This window comes from Rhinopithecus bieti, unplaced genomic scaffold (assembly GCF_001698545.2).
Source record: "Rhinopithecus bieti isolate Rb0 unplaced genomic scaffold, ASM169854v2 scaffold_37914, whole genome shotgun sequence".
Taxonomy (NCBI): Eukaryota; Metazoa; Chordata; class Mammalia; order Primates; family Cercopithecidae; genus Rhinopithecus; species Rhinopithecus bieti.
The window spans coordinates 2,059,001-2,072,181 of NW_016816274.1; positions in this window are offsets into that span (position 1 = coordinate 2,059,001).

The following is a 13,181-nucleotide window of genomic DNA, read 5'->3' on the forward strand; positions in this document are numbered from 1 at the left end:
TGTATTTGTATCCAATGACAGTACTTTAAAACACCGATATTTAAACAGTTGTCAGAAGATTAGGGCTCAATCAATAATTCACTAATATTTTACAAATCCACAGATGGTACACTATATACGGTGGTAGGTGTTAAAAACAAATATAGTTACAACTTTCAGTCTATCTTGTCCACTGAAGAATTCATCAAAATAATGAAAGATAAATGAAATAATTGCCATGCAATTTTGAAATCCATTTTCAATAAGCAGTTCTTCCTAATTATTGTCACAAATAGGATCATAATGAGTGCTTGTATCCTCCAAAGACTGGATACTGATTAGTTGAGAAAACAGCTCAATAGCATGCTTGAAAGCCAGCTTATGCACAGTGCTTTCTATGTAACAAGCCCCGTCCCAAGTGCCTTGGCTAGAATAACTCTATGGAGATAGGTGCCTTTATTACTCCCATTTTACAGATGGAAGAACTGAGGCACACTTGCTTATCTTCACTCACAGTGATGTAAGTGGGAGAGCTTGTGTCAAACCCAGGCAGTCTAGCTCCTAAACGCTGCTTATCCAGACACTCACGGCCACACACTGTCCTGGGCTGTAAGGATTGAACAATTGTACACAGAGTTCTGGCTCTGTCTGGCTTCACTTTATTGCCCTGCCTGGCCTTCGGCTACTTTCTCCGGCAGTTATGGGTGTCTTCTCACCCTCTATATAGTACCATACAGATGCCCAGTTTCATAGAGATGTTCTAATAATTGTTTTTTCTTTTGTTTTGCCCAGGATGATGTTTGCCAACGCATGTTGTGCAGATTGACTTTTTTGTCAAGGCTGAATACCTTCAAAAACAAAAAAGTGTTTGTCATCTTGAAATGATAAGATCAAAATTATTTTTGATTGGCACTTTTGTCCACAGAACTTTCCTTAGCTATTCACTGACAGTGTTGTTAATCCTTTCCGGAGACCAGGGCTTGGGAAAATAAAAATGACAGGCCTAGAGGTAGCCATGCAGAGGTGGAGGAAGAGAGAGGTGAGATTCTGGGCCTAAATATCTCTCAAGGCTTGTTCTCAGATTGACCAGCTGCCCAACCCATACCCCCATTCTATAATATAGGTCCTTCCTACCAAAAAAGATACCCTTCCATTCAGGTAGAGGCATTGGTTTTCAGTGGAAGAATGGTAATCCTTACAGTCAGACACATCTAAAGTCCACCTCTGCTCAGCCATTTACTAGCTGTGTGACCTTATGCAAGTGACTTGACCTCTCTGAGCCTCAGAGTCTTCAACTCAAAGAAAGGAAGATAAAATGTGGCTTTGTAGGGAGTATAGAAATCATAAAATGTAAAAATGCCTGCCTTATTAGTGGTCCTTAGTTCACGTTAATTCCTTTCCCTTCCTTATCATCCCTGGATTAAAGCTACTAACACAAAGACAACTGGAACATTATTACTCACAGACTTCTTCTCAAGTATGCTGGCTTTGAATACATTATAACCAGACACCGAGGCTCCTACTAACATTATCTTTAGTCGCATAAACGAAATTGGTTGCTAAGAGAAGTCCTATGTAATGGTAAATAGCATCATTTAGTTTCTGAATAAAATGTAGCTGAATTTAGTTTCTGAATAAAATGTAGCTGAATTTCAATTCCACCTGAGACCAGAAAACAACCGGCTTACCAGCCAACATGTTCCTCGGACTTACCCGGTGTAATAAACCTTTAAAGTGACATAATAACAAGGATATACATAATTATTTAATAGTTTTAATAATCATTTCAAAGAGAACTCTTATCCTATGCTTTTAAAGCAGCAAAAACAGTAATAGTTTTATATGTATGGTTACACTTGAAAAGTTAATCTTTCAAAGGCACCACATGTAAAGGGTATTTTTCTTATCCTCCCATTGGCCATTGTTCAACGTCTTCCCTCTACTTTTGTCCCTTTTCATTAAATTATGGGAAAGGCATTTAAGAAAAGCAGACTAGGACACTTCCCAGGGAAAAAAAAGAAAGAAAGAAAATTTAAATGCAAGCCAAGCAAAGTTAAAAATAATTTTTGACTATACAAATACGATAAGTTTAGGAAATGGCAGTTTCAGGTCCAGCAAAGACATCTGGAAGAAATAAATAAATAAATAGTTTCTTATTTATCTGATTTAACTCAGAAAATGGCTTGAACAATGTATGAGAAGAAGGAAAAATTTATAATAGCAATAGAGAACAGGGGTCTGGCAAGATGTGTGCAAAATGATGATATATGGGAACAAAAAACTTTCAAAGAGGAAATCAATAAATGACCAAAAGGGAAGCCATTTACTTCGAAGCCAAAGATCAAAATAGCGAGATAGTAATTAGAGGATATTCTTCTAGGGCTGAGTCCCTTTATTCTTCACCTTTAGAAGAATACTGACCCAAATGCACATGTTAGAAGCTTTTTTTTTTTTTTTTTTTTTTTTAACATTGATAGAACTTCCTGGAAATGAACAATGGGGAGATAACAAAGGCTTTTGTCCCAAATGTTGTAGAGTTCCTGGTTTGGTGAACCTGTATAGAAATTACATCCACTTAGGAAAAAGCAAGATGGAAATAGTAAAGGCCTTGTGCTCTGAAGTGCCAGATGAGATGGTGGGGTTCACTTTAACCTATAGACTCAATCCTAACTCTATGTCTCATGTCAGGCTGTACATACTCAGTCCTCCAGCTACCCTTTGCTGCCTTGTTTTCTTTCCTTAATGCTTTGGTCTGCTTCACACAAGCATACACACACGTGTGCATGCACACACACACAGACACACACACCCCACAACAACCCCTGCCACACTTACCTCTGCCCCAGGGATGGAATTCCCCATCATCCCAGCCCGTGGTGAATTAGGCATCCTCTTTATCTGCAGTAAGTGGCAAATAGTAGAAAAACGTGCCTTCTGCTGGGATTTTCTCATGATTATGTTTCCTCTGTCCGTCTACCACTGATTATAAACTCTTTAAGGTAAAGGGTGTAATCGTGTACCCTCTTTGAATTCCAGATTTCTGTAGCTTGTGCAGGGAAAATGAACAGCAGCTCTCCACTGAGTGTATTGGTATCCTTTCTGACATTAGTGGTCTGGTTAAAATCTGTTCCAACAAAAAGAAAAAAGCAGTTCCTTGTGAATTATTTGTCTGGATCAGTCTCCAATGAGACTATTCTAAGGATGAGACCAGGAAAGATGCAATCATAATGGGCCATCAACGACCCAGGAGAGGGTCCGTTTCCTCACAGGACAGAACGGCTAACCTGAAGTCAGCATGCTGAGTCCCACCATGTGATGTTGAGCAAGTTTTTTAAAACTTTTTTGTGTCTCGGCTTCGCCGTTGGTAAAATGGGGATTGTAATAGTAATAAAAGTCAACAGTTACAGAGTGGTACTTAAGCCTTTAGCAAATAACAATTCATTCAGTCCTTACTAACAACACTATGATGTAGGATCTACTATTACTATTCAAATTTTACAGATTAGGAAACTGAGGTACAGCGAGGATACATTTCTTGCACAAGTTGTTGGGAGGATAAAATGAGATGACTGTGTGAAGTAGCCAGCACAGAGCTTGACTCCTAATGTGAGCACATTGAGTTTGGGGCCATTATTATCATGATGATGATGATGATGATGGTCGCCATCTAGGGGCTCAGGCACCATGGACTTCACTTGGGCTCTTCACTCTGTCACCGCTCTGCCTTACTCTGCCCAAATCTCCAGTTAGAATCTGCTTTTTTCTTTTTGTTGGAACAGATTTTAACCTGACTGCTAATGTAGGAAAGGGCACCAATATACTCAGTAGAGAGCTGTTGCTCACCTTCCCTGTGCAAGATACAGAAATCCGGAATTCAAAGAGGTACACGATTACGCCCTTTTCTTTAAAGAGCGTACAATCAACTGTAAATGGACAGAGGAAACATATTCATGAGAAAATCCCAACAGAAGGAATCCTTTTCTATTATTTGCCACTTACTGCAGGTAAAGAGGATGCCTAATTCCCCATGGGCTGGGATGATGGGGAATTCCATCCCTGCCCAAATATCCAATTGGATCAGAGGACAGGATGGACAGGCTGAAGCTTATCCCTTAAGGACAGGAGTGGAAGAGAACTGAGGCACCTCACACGCCTTGATGCACACCTCAGCTTTATCCTGGAAGCTCCAAGACCCAAACGTATACTCCACACTCCAGCCCAATTGGATTAGTTTTTCTCTTAAATGTCTTGTATTTCCCCACTGCCACTTCTCTGTTCCATCTATGCCCTCTACCACTAACTGCTTTCTCTCCCAAATTCACTATCTGTCAATTATTTTAAGTGTCTTTCAAGTTTTACCACATCCACAAAGCCTTTCTTCCTTCTGCTAAGTGGATCAATGTAGTCATCTATTTATTCTTTCTGCAAACATTTATCAACATCTATTCTACTGGGTGGCAGGCACTTTGGGAGGCACTGGAGGTGATAAAACCCAGAGAGCCTCAGTCTCTGCATTCAAAGGGAAAAGAAAAATAAATTATTAAATGTCATGTAATAAGTGCAATGGATGGAATTTTTGAACAATATTGCTGCTTTCTTCCTTGGAACTTCATATTCCTTTCTTTGCATTTTTATGGAACTGAGAATATTCTCTCTGCTATAATAGTTATTTATGCTCCTCTACTACTCCCCGATGAGTATGTGAGCTGATTGAGGCCAGGGAATATGTGTTTTGCTCCAGGATTATCAAGGCAACCTCAAGCTCAGAATCTCCCTAGATGACAAATAGTGAAATATTTCTTGTGTTGAGCCCTGAATACTGCCTCGCTATAGATTATGGCAAGACACCATTTATAACAAGAACTCTGAGAAGATAGTAATTAGGAAAAACAAAAACATGTTTATTCATTGTCTTTGAGGGTCCTTTAATAGGCAACCCCCAGCCAGCCCTTAGCCACACCGAGATGCAGAGGAAGCAGCAGGGGGATTCAGAGCTTCAGCTGCTCAAAAGCCATTGCTGTAGCAACATACAATCCACCATGACATATGGTTCTTTATTACCAGGTCTTACAGCCCTGAGGAATTGTATCTGCCAATGGGAGAATACTCACTTCAGAATTTTGGATGTAAATATTCAATCCCTTGTGCTTTGCATGTCATTGCTAATGGTATATAAAGAATGATCCAAGAGAAGTATAAATAATCATTTGGCTCTACAATGAAAAGAGCACTTCTGACTATAACCAGCCAAAAATGAAATAGTGCAAACTTCAAACTCAAATCAGGAGGTTATCATCTGTATCCACCTCAGAAGGAAATTCTTACTGCCAGAGTACAGAATGAATTAAAAGAAAAATACTAGCCCATTTCTGCAATCCCATTTCAGCCAACAAGCTAGGCAGTTCTCAAATATAAGTGGGTTGTATTTATAAAGGTCTTTCATACATTGAAGGTTCAGAACCCAATTTCTAGCAGAACAATAATGGCTGTTCAATTTCCAGAAATAAATCTTCCGTAAGAGATCCTTGAAAGTGTTTCAATGGGAATTTGGGATTCCAGCTCCAATTATAAAACACAGGGATAGGAGAACAATCTGGAAGGATTGATGTGGCTCATCAGGGTAGATGAGCTAGGTTTTCTCTTCTGTGGCAGACTGCAAAAATGGCCACAAACACCTCTCATTTCTAGATACTTGCCTCTTTGCAATGTGACTTAGTAGCTCCTCCTAAGGTAGAGTGATAGAGTCGGTATCTTCCCCTCTTGAATCAAGTAGTGGAGCTGTACCTTAACCTCTTGAATTTGGGCTTAGCCATTATGACTTGCTTTGGCCAAGGGGACAGTAGCAAACAAGATACAAGCAGAGACTTGAAAAGTGTTTGTACATTAGGACTTGCCCTCTCTAGCTACTCTTGGGAACTCTGTATGGCAAGTCTTATCTAAATGAGATCAAGCAAACAACCAGACATGTGAGTGAGTCTATCTTAGACCACTTGGCTACAGTTAACCCAGCAGCTAATTGCCAAGATCAGCTGAACATTTCAAACCAGAAGAAATGGTCACCAACAGAATCATGAAGAATAAGAAATGTTTGTTTTTTTCTTTTTTTAGATGGAGTCTCTATCTGTCACCCAGGCTGGAGTGCAGTGGTGCGGTCTCGGTTCACTGCAAGCTCCGCCTTCCAGGTTCACGCCACTCTACTGTCTCAGCCTCCCAAGGAGCTAGGACTACAGGAGCCCGCCACTATGCCCAGCTAATATTTTTTTTGCATTTTTAGTAGAGATAGGGTTTCACCGTGTTAGCCAGGAAGGTCTCGATCTCCTGACTTAGTGATCCACCCGCCTCGGCCTCCCAAAGTGCTGGGATTACAGGTGTGAGCCACCACACCCAGCTGAAATGTTTGTTGTTTTAAGATACTAGGTTTTGGTGACATCATATGCCACAAAAGCTAATTGGCACATCTTCATCCCATGCTATCTGATCCATGTAAATCCCTCCCCAAGTTCTACATTTTGAGGAAGGGGACAACCTTCCCAGAACTTAAATTAGACTCAGGACTCACAGTGCTGGACACATCTCCCTCTTCTGGATTCCTGAGGGTGACAGTTGCAGATATAATGCAATGGGGAGAGCTGGGGCTCTGGTAATTTTTGAAAGAGAGCAATCCTCCACTCTGTCTTGTGCAATAGCTGTCTTAGCATGATGTATAGTCGTGCTCCAGGATAGAGAATGGGAGCAGAAGGCATCCTAACCAAGATTCTCCAAGAGTGCCAAGAATTCCAAAGTGAAAGATTGGCATGGAAAGCCTGCCTTTCCCATACCAACCCACTTAAATCCATTCCAGCATCCACAAAACTACCTTCACACCCACAAGGGAGGCTGTGGGTCCTCTAAATGGGGACCCAGAGTAGGCTCCATACACTAGAAAGGAGCAGGTTGATCTGGGTGTCAAACGAGCTCGTCATTGCTATACCCGCCACTTAACTAAATCCTAGCCCAGCCCATCACTCCCCATCATCTTGCTTAGACATCTGCTTTCCTGGTTGTGTACATTTTCTAGCACCAAATGAAGGGTTTTGTTTCTGGAATGGCAAATACTCAGCACACTGCCACCTCTCCCCATCTCCTGTAATGACAGCTTTATGGCTAAATCAGTTCCTGCTAAGCCCAGTCTCCCATCACACTGCTCTAAGAATCTACTTACTAATCACTCAGGATCGAAACGCAAGCTGACTTCTACTTGGCATCTCTGTCATGAAGCCATCTGGAGCTGTAAAGAACTCTGTTTCATCCACAATTATCTATATTGATACTGTGTGTGTCAATATTATTTTTATGCACTTTCCCATACCAAGTACATCATGTTGATGGGTACCATTAACTCTTTCCTTGGTTCTTTCTTTGCCCTAGCTTTTATTTTCTTTATTGTGTCTCAATGACTTTTAAGTCACCTTATTTTATTTCATATGTCTTTAGAAGTTGCCGTACATCTGTATTGGAGCAAAGTGATATGTAAATATACAAAGTATTTATGTGATTGAGTTTTTTTCTTTTTGACCAGAAAATAAAGGTTTCACTTGTCTTTAAGGTCATCCTGTGATTTTTCCCAACCTCTCTAGTACATCATTATTCTGAATAATGATCTTTTGAATTCTGATCTTTTTCAACCAGCATATGATTTAGCCCTCTCAGTATCATGTTATCTGAAAATAGGGTATGTATGTCTTCCCTGAGTTCATCTAGGTCTATGATAAAAATCATCAAATGAGAAAGAAAACTTTGGCATGCTACTAGAGATCATCCAAACAACCTCAAATCATTCACCAGCTATGAATCTCCCTAACATTACAGAATCCAGCATTTCTACAATGATACTACAAGAATCTGTCAAACACCCACAAAAGAAGGAAGGGGGACATTCCACACATGGAGAAATACGTGAGAAAAGAGCAGAGAAACATTATGACTTACTGCTAACATGTACTTTTTCTGTATTATAAAATTAATGTGAGTTTATATAAAAAATAACTTTATTGTTTTTGGAACTCCACATTTGAAGGTGTTTTTAAAGGTGTACTTGTTTACCATTATTAGGAACGTTAATTATTCTCAGATCTGTGTTTCCATAGAACTTGGTTCATAAGCTCTATTTAGCAGTAGTAACCATTACTGTGGTTCACCAAATATTTCCCCTTCATTTCCTTCTGAATCCATGGTATAATTTCACTTCCAAGTCCCCTCTGAAGTTTGGCATGACCACTGTGACTTGCTTTGGCCCAGGAAATTTGAGTGAAAGTGTTACGCCATTCTGGCTGGAAACCCTTAAAACCTGATTTCTCTCTGCCATGGTTCCTTTGAAAGCACATGTTGAGATAGTTTCTCCAGCAGCCTGGCTTCCTAGGTAGCTATCATTAGCAGAGCTGCTCTGCTGAACTACATTGAACTTGCATGTGAATGAGAAGGTGTTGAGGTTTGCTACTGCAGCATAGCTTCTCCTATGCAAACTGATACATGGAGTTTGCCTGTGTGTGTGTGGACAAGAGTGTGTGCCTGTATGAGGATAGGGAGGCTAAAGATGAATTTGGTATTAGGGATACAACAGTGAATAAAACAGACAAATTTCCTTGACCTTACACTGTGCTGTAGAAAGGCAATAACCCTTCAGCTTTTCCTGTCATGTGACTTAGAAATTTCATCATCAGTTTTGTTTATAGTGGGATTTATCCAAAAAGGCCAAATGTTGGACAATGTCCTCTTCTCCTCAGTCAGGCAGGGGTAAGGAAAAGACATTGTGTTACTCTCTACCTTGAGTCTATCTATTCTAAAACATGCCCCTGGGGATAGGGGTCATCCCCCTCTTTCCTCAGCAACATCCAGGGCTGCTGCCATTTGCTCCACCCCGAATCCCTTTCCAACCAGCTCCCAGGTAATGCTGCCACTGCTGGTGGGTGGGCTACACTTTGAGTAGCAAGAGTATGGACTCCCCAGAGGTTCAGCTAGAGTCTTCACACCCTTTGCTTCTCAAGTTCTCAGAATAGTGGGGCGGGAGCGGGATGAGAAGGAGAGCCAAGGCTGAAGGTCAGTTGGGGGTCTTCAGCTCAGATCTCCTTTTTGATGTGTTTTCCCCCAGTGTACTGCAAGCATTTTGCTTCCTTTCAGTTAAGTTGTACTCACCCTGATGGTTCATCTGAGTCAGTATTTTTACAAAGTTTGCATGTGGTTCCATGTGCAGCGCATTGTGGAGAACCACGTCAGTATTAGTTTGGCAGAAAGTTTGGCAGAAAGTTTTTTCTTCAGCAGGTAAGGTGCTGAGGCCCCTACAGATAGCGCCAATGATCAGCGGTCCCCCTATATGTAAAATAGACTTGCCTTGCTTTTCTGATTGGGGTAGGGATGGGGCCACCTCTCAGGAGTGACATTAACCTGTAATGGGACCTACCCTTGTTGTCTCATGGATGGATTCAATTACATTATTAGAGTTCATTTCTCTCCCATTGAGGGAGGGATCGCAAATATCTCCTGCTATACAATGTACCTTTATTAGATTAAATCTAAATACTTATTTTGTGTAATTCATGAATTTTTCTGAACAGAATGTGGGTTTCGCTTGTATTAAACCTTCAGCTTCTGACTGTGATTAACAGCGTTTATCCCTTCCTCCTCATTGTCACATAATCATCCATTTGTTCCCAACAGATCTAGTCTGTGGGTTTACTTTTCTGATATTTAAGCCCTGAGATTTCAGGATTTCAATCTTCCCTTTATTTACGTCTCCAAGCCTTTAACTGGGTCATGAGAAGTCATGATCCATTTCACAAATAGTCTTGGCCAGTGCTTAAGATAAGAGAAAGAAGGCAATGAAAAGGTTTATTAAAAGAAAAGAAAATGTAAGAATATATGCAGAGAAATAAGTTGTCCCCAGCTCTAAAGCCCTTTTATGAAAACTGCAGGTTGCCACAGATCAATAGGTCATAAAATTAATTTAGTCATTTGTGACCAGCAATTTCAGAGGACATAGAATAGAAAATATCAGCATTTGTCAGGCATAAGGAACGACTGTTTTATGAAATTGTGTTTCAGACCTGTGCCTACAAATGTGTGTGAGTGTTTGCATGTGTCCCTGTGAGTCTGAGTGTAAAATGTGATATAAAACACTGAAAATCATTCATCTAAAAGGTCTTGGGTGATGTCAGGCATCCTGAAAAGTGTTGGAATGGCATTTTAACCTATCTTTCACCTCCCTGCTGACCACCTCCTTTGCCTCTGTCTTTCAACTTCTTTAGCATTTCATTATCTCCCCATAAAGCCGGTATTCGTCCAAGTAACAGAGCAAAACACATTAAGGCTGAATCTACATGAGACTTTAGATTTCCATCAATCCAGTACTATCCAGTTTGGCTCAAAGGACATTTTCTTTGTCTAGCTAAAGAGTGTATTAAAGCTAACTAAAGACAAGCGAAGCTAACTCGCCAGCTGCCAATGGAGAAGCAGAAAGCGCTGCATGGAAAATTCCACTTATGGTTGTAGAAACAAATATTTTGAAGGCAAAATAGTATTATATACAGCTTGGGTAATTTTGTTTCAAAACACAGATCTTTTTTTTTTTTTTTTTCACCATCAAAAATTTTAGCACTAATTAATCTAACAGAGCAATCCTGGGAATTTAACATCTATTTTCAGTGATTACTTTCCTGAATCTTTCTGCTCTTACTCCTGGAGGGCTTGTCAAGTGAAAGCAGAAAGTTTGAAGGAAGAAAACCAAAGTCAAAGTGAAATGATAAAGCTTGGGAGTGAATAGGGGAAGAGAAAAATGCATACATAGGGCAATTTGCAAAGGGATAGGAGAACACAAATTGTGGGAGAATGGGTCTCTACCGGGGAAAAACAAAACACGTTCAGACCAGCTTCAAAGAATTCTTCATGGCCGGGCACAGTAGGAAAAGGTTAAAATAACATGAGCTTCTCTCAGTGAAACTCAAGAACAAAAAGACACTGAACAGGACCAGGGTTTTGTGCTGTCCCGCACCTGTTCAATACAGAAGGACCTGATAGACTCTGGGAATTGAATTCCTTGCAAGCAATAATTTACTTTCTTGGGTAAATTAATGATGAATATAGATAGCATTTTTATTCAAGAGTCTATAACAGTCATGTAGGCAATTTTAATGTATAAACGTAATATGAAAGAGTGGAATTTATAAGATACATAGCTATATAAATTCCAGGTAATAGAATTGAAATACACCCTTTCCTAGATAGACACCCATTAAATCTCAGGTCAAAGGCATATTTTGGCAAAGCTCGCTAATCCAACAAGCTTCAAAAGGTATACCAAACTCATTTATTACTGTCAAATCCCAGTTAACTTTTTAAGTGGCCCTACATTAGACTCAAAAAAATTATTTTTCTGGTAAAAGAACAGAATCAAAATTCAAATATGTAATTCTAATATGTTTCATTGAATAACTAAAAATATATATCATTTTATATTCTAAACCCTGACTTTCACAAACTAAGCTGTATACAAAACCCTTAATTCACAAATAGTACTTGACCTTTTAAGCAACAAATTTGGCAAATACCAAACTATTTATTTCCTGTTCTCAATCTCTGCTCCATGTTACCAGGGCAGCCAGTCCAACTCGATTCAACGAACATTTATGGAGTACATAATACAGTCATCTTTCATGGTGAGAGAATATCTCCATATCTTTTTTTAACCATGTATTCAAACACATTTTAGACTTATCGAAAAGTTTAAAAACTGTTTGTAATTTATATCTTCTCTCTCCTTCTCTCTCTCTCTTTCTCTCTCTCTTTCTGTCTCTCTGCCTAGTTAGTCTTCCTAGAGGTTTATTAATTTTATTGATTTTTTCCCAAAGAAGTAACTTTTGAATTTGTAAATCTTTCTTTATTGTTTTTCCATGTTCAGTTTTATAGATTTTGGTTCTTGTATTTATTATTTCCTTTCTAATGTTTGCTTTGAGTTTAATTTGTTGTTCTTTTTCTAATTTCTTAAGATGGAAGCTTGGATTACTGATTTGAGACCTTTCTTTTTTTCCAATACAGTTGCTCCCCACCTTTATCCACAGTTTCAATTTCTGAAGTTTCAGTTACTCTCAGTCAACTGCAATACAAAATATTAAATGGAAAATCCCAGAAATCAATAGTTCATAAGTTTTAACAATTCATAAGTTAAATTGTGCACTGTTCTGAGTAGTAGAATGAAATCTTGCACCATTCTGCCCGGGATCATCCTTCTGTCCAACATTTCCAGGCTGTATAAGCTACCCTCCCATTAGTTACTTGCAGCTATCTCATTTATCAGATTGAAAAACCATAATATATATAGGGTTCATTGCTATCCACACTTTCAGGTATCCACTGTGAGTCTTGAAATGTAGCCCCTTTAGATAAGGGTTGACTACTGTATAAGAATTTTAATGCTATAAGTTTTCCTCAAATACTGCTTTAGCTGCATACCACACATTTTAATAGGTCGTATTTTCATTGCTACTATTTTTGCTTTAGATGGTCGGTTATCTTTTTGTGCATCTATTTATTTTAAAAAATCAATTTTATTTTACTTATATTTTACTTCTAGGTTCTTTATTTGTGTGAATCTAGGTTCACACTTACTGTCAGAATCTTTTGAGGCTTTCTTATAGAGTAGCTGTGCTGGCAATAACTTTCCTCTGTTTTTGTTGTTTTCAGAAAATATTTGTTTCTCCTTATTTCTGAAAGATGATTTTACTGGGAACAGAATTTTTTCTGGCAGTGGTATTTTTGTTGGTTTGTTTGCTGCTTTAAAATACCATTTCATTGTCCTCTTATTTATTATAGTTCCAGTGATAGGTCTACTGGATTGATCACTATCCTTATTTCTTTCTAGATAATGTATCTTTTTTATCTGACTGCCTTTAAGATTTTCCTTTTGTCTTTGGCTTTTAGCAGTTTGAATATAATATGCCTAAGTTTTGGAGTTTTCCCCTCCTTAAGGGGAAAGCTTTTTTCTTATTTCATATGGCCATTTTGGATCTGTGATTTGATGTTTGTCATTAATTTTGGAATATTATCAGCCAATATCTTTTTGAGCATTTCTTCTATCCCATTCTTTCTCTCTTTCGTTCTGAGATTTCTATTATGCACATGTTAAATTATTTTTTATTGTCTCATAGCTTTTGTATGCTCTGCTCTGTTTTGTT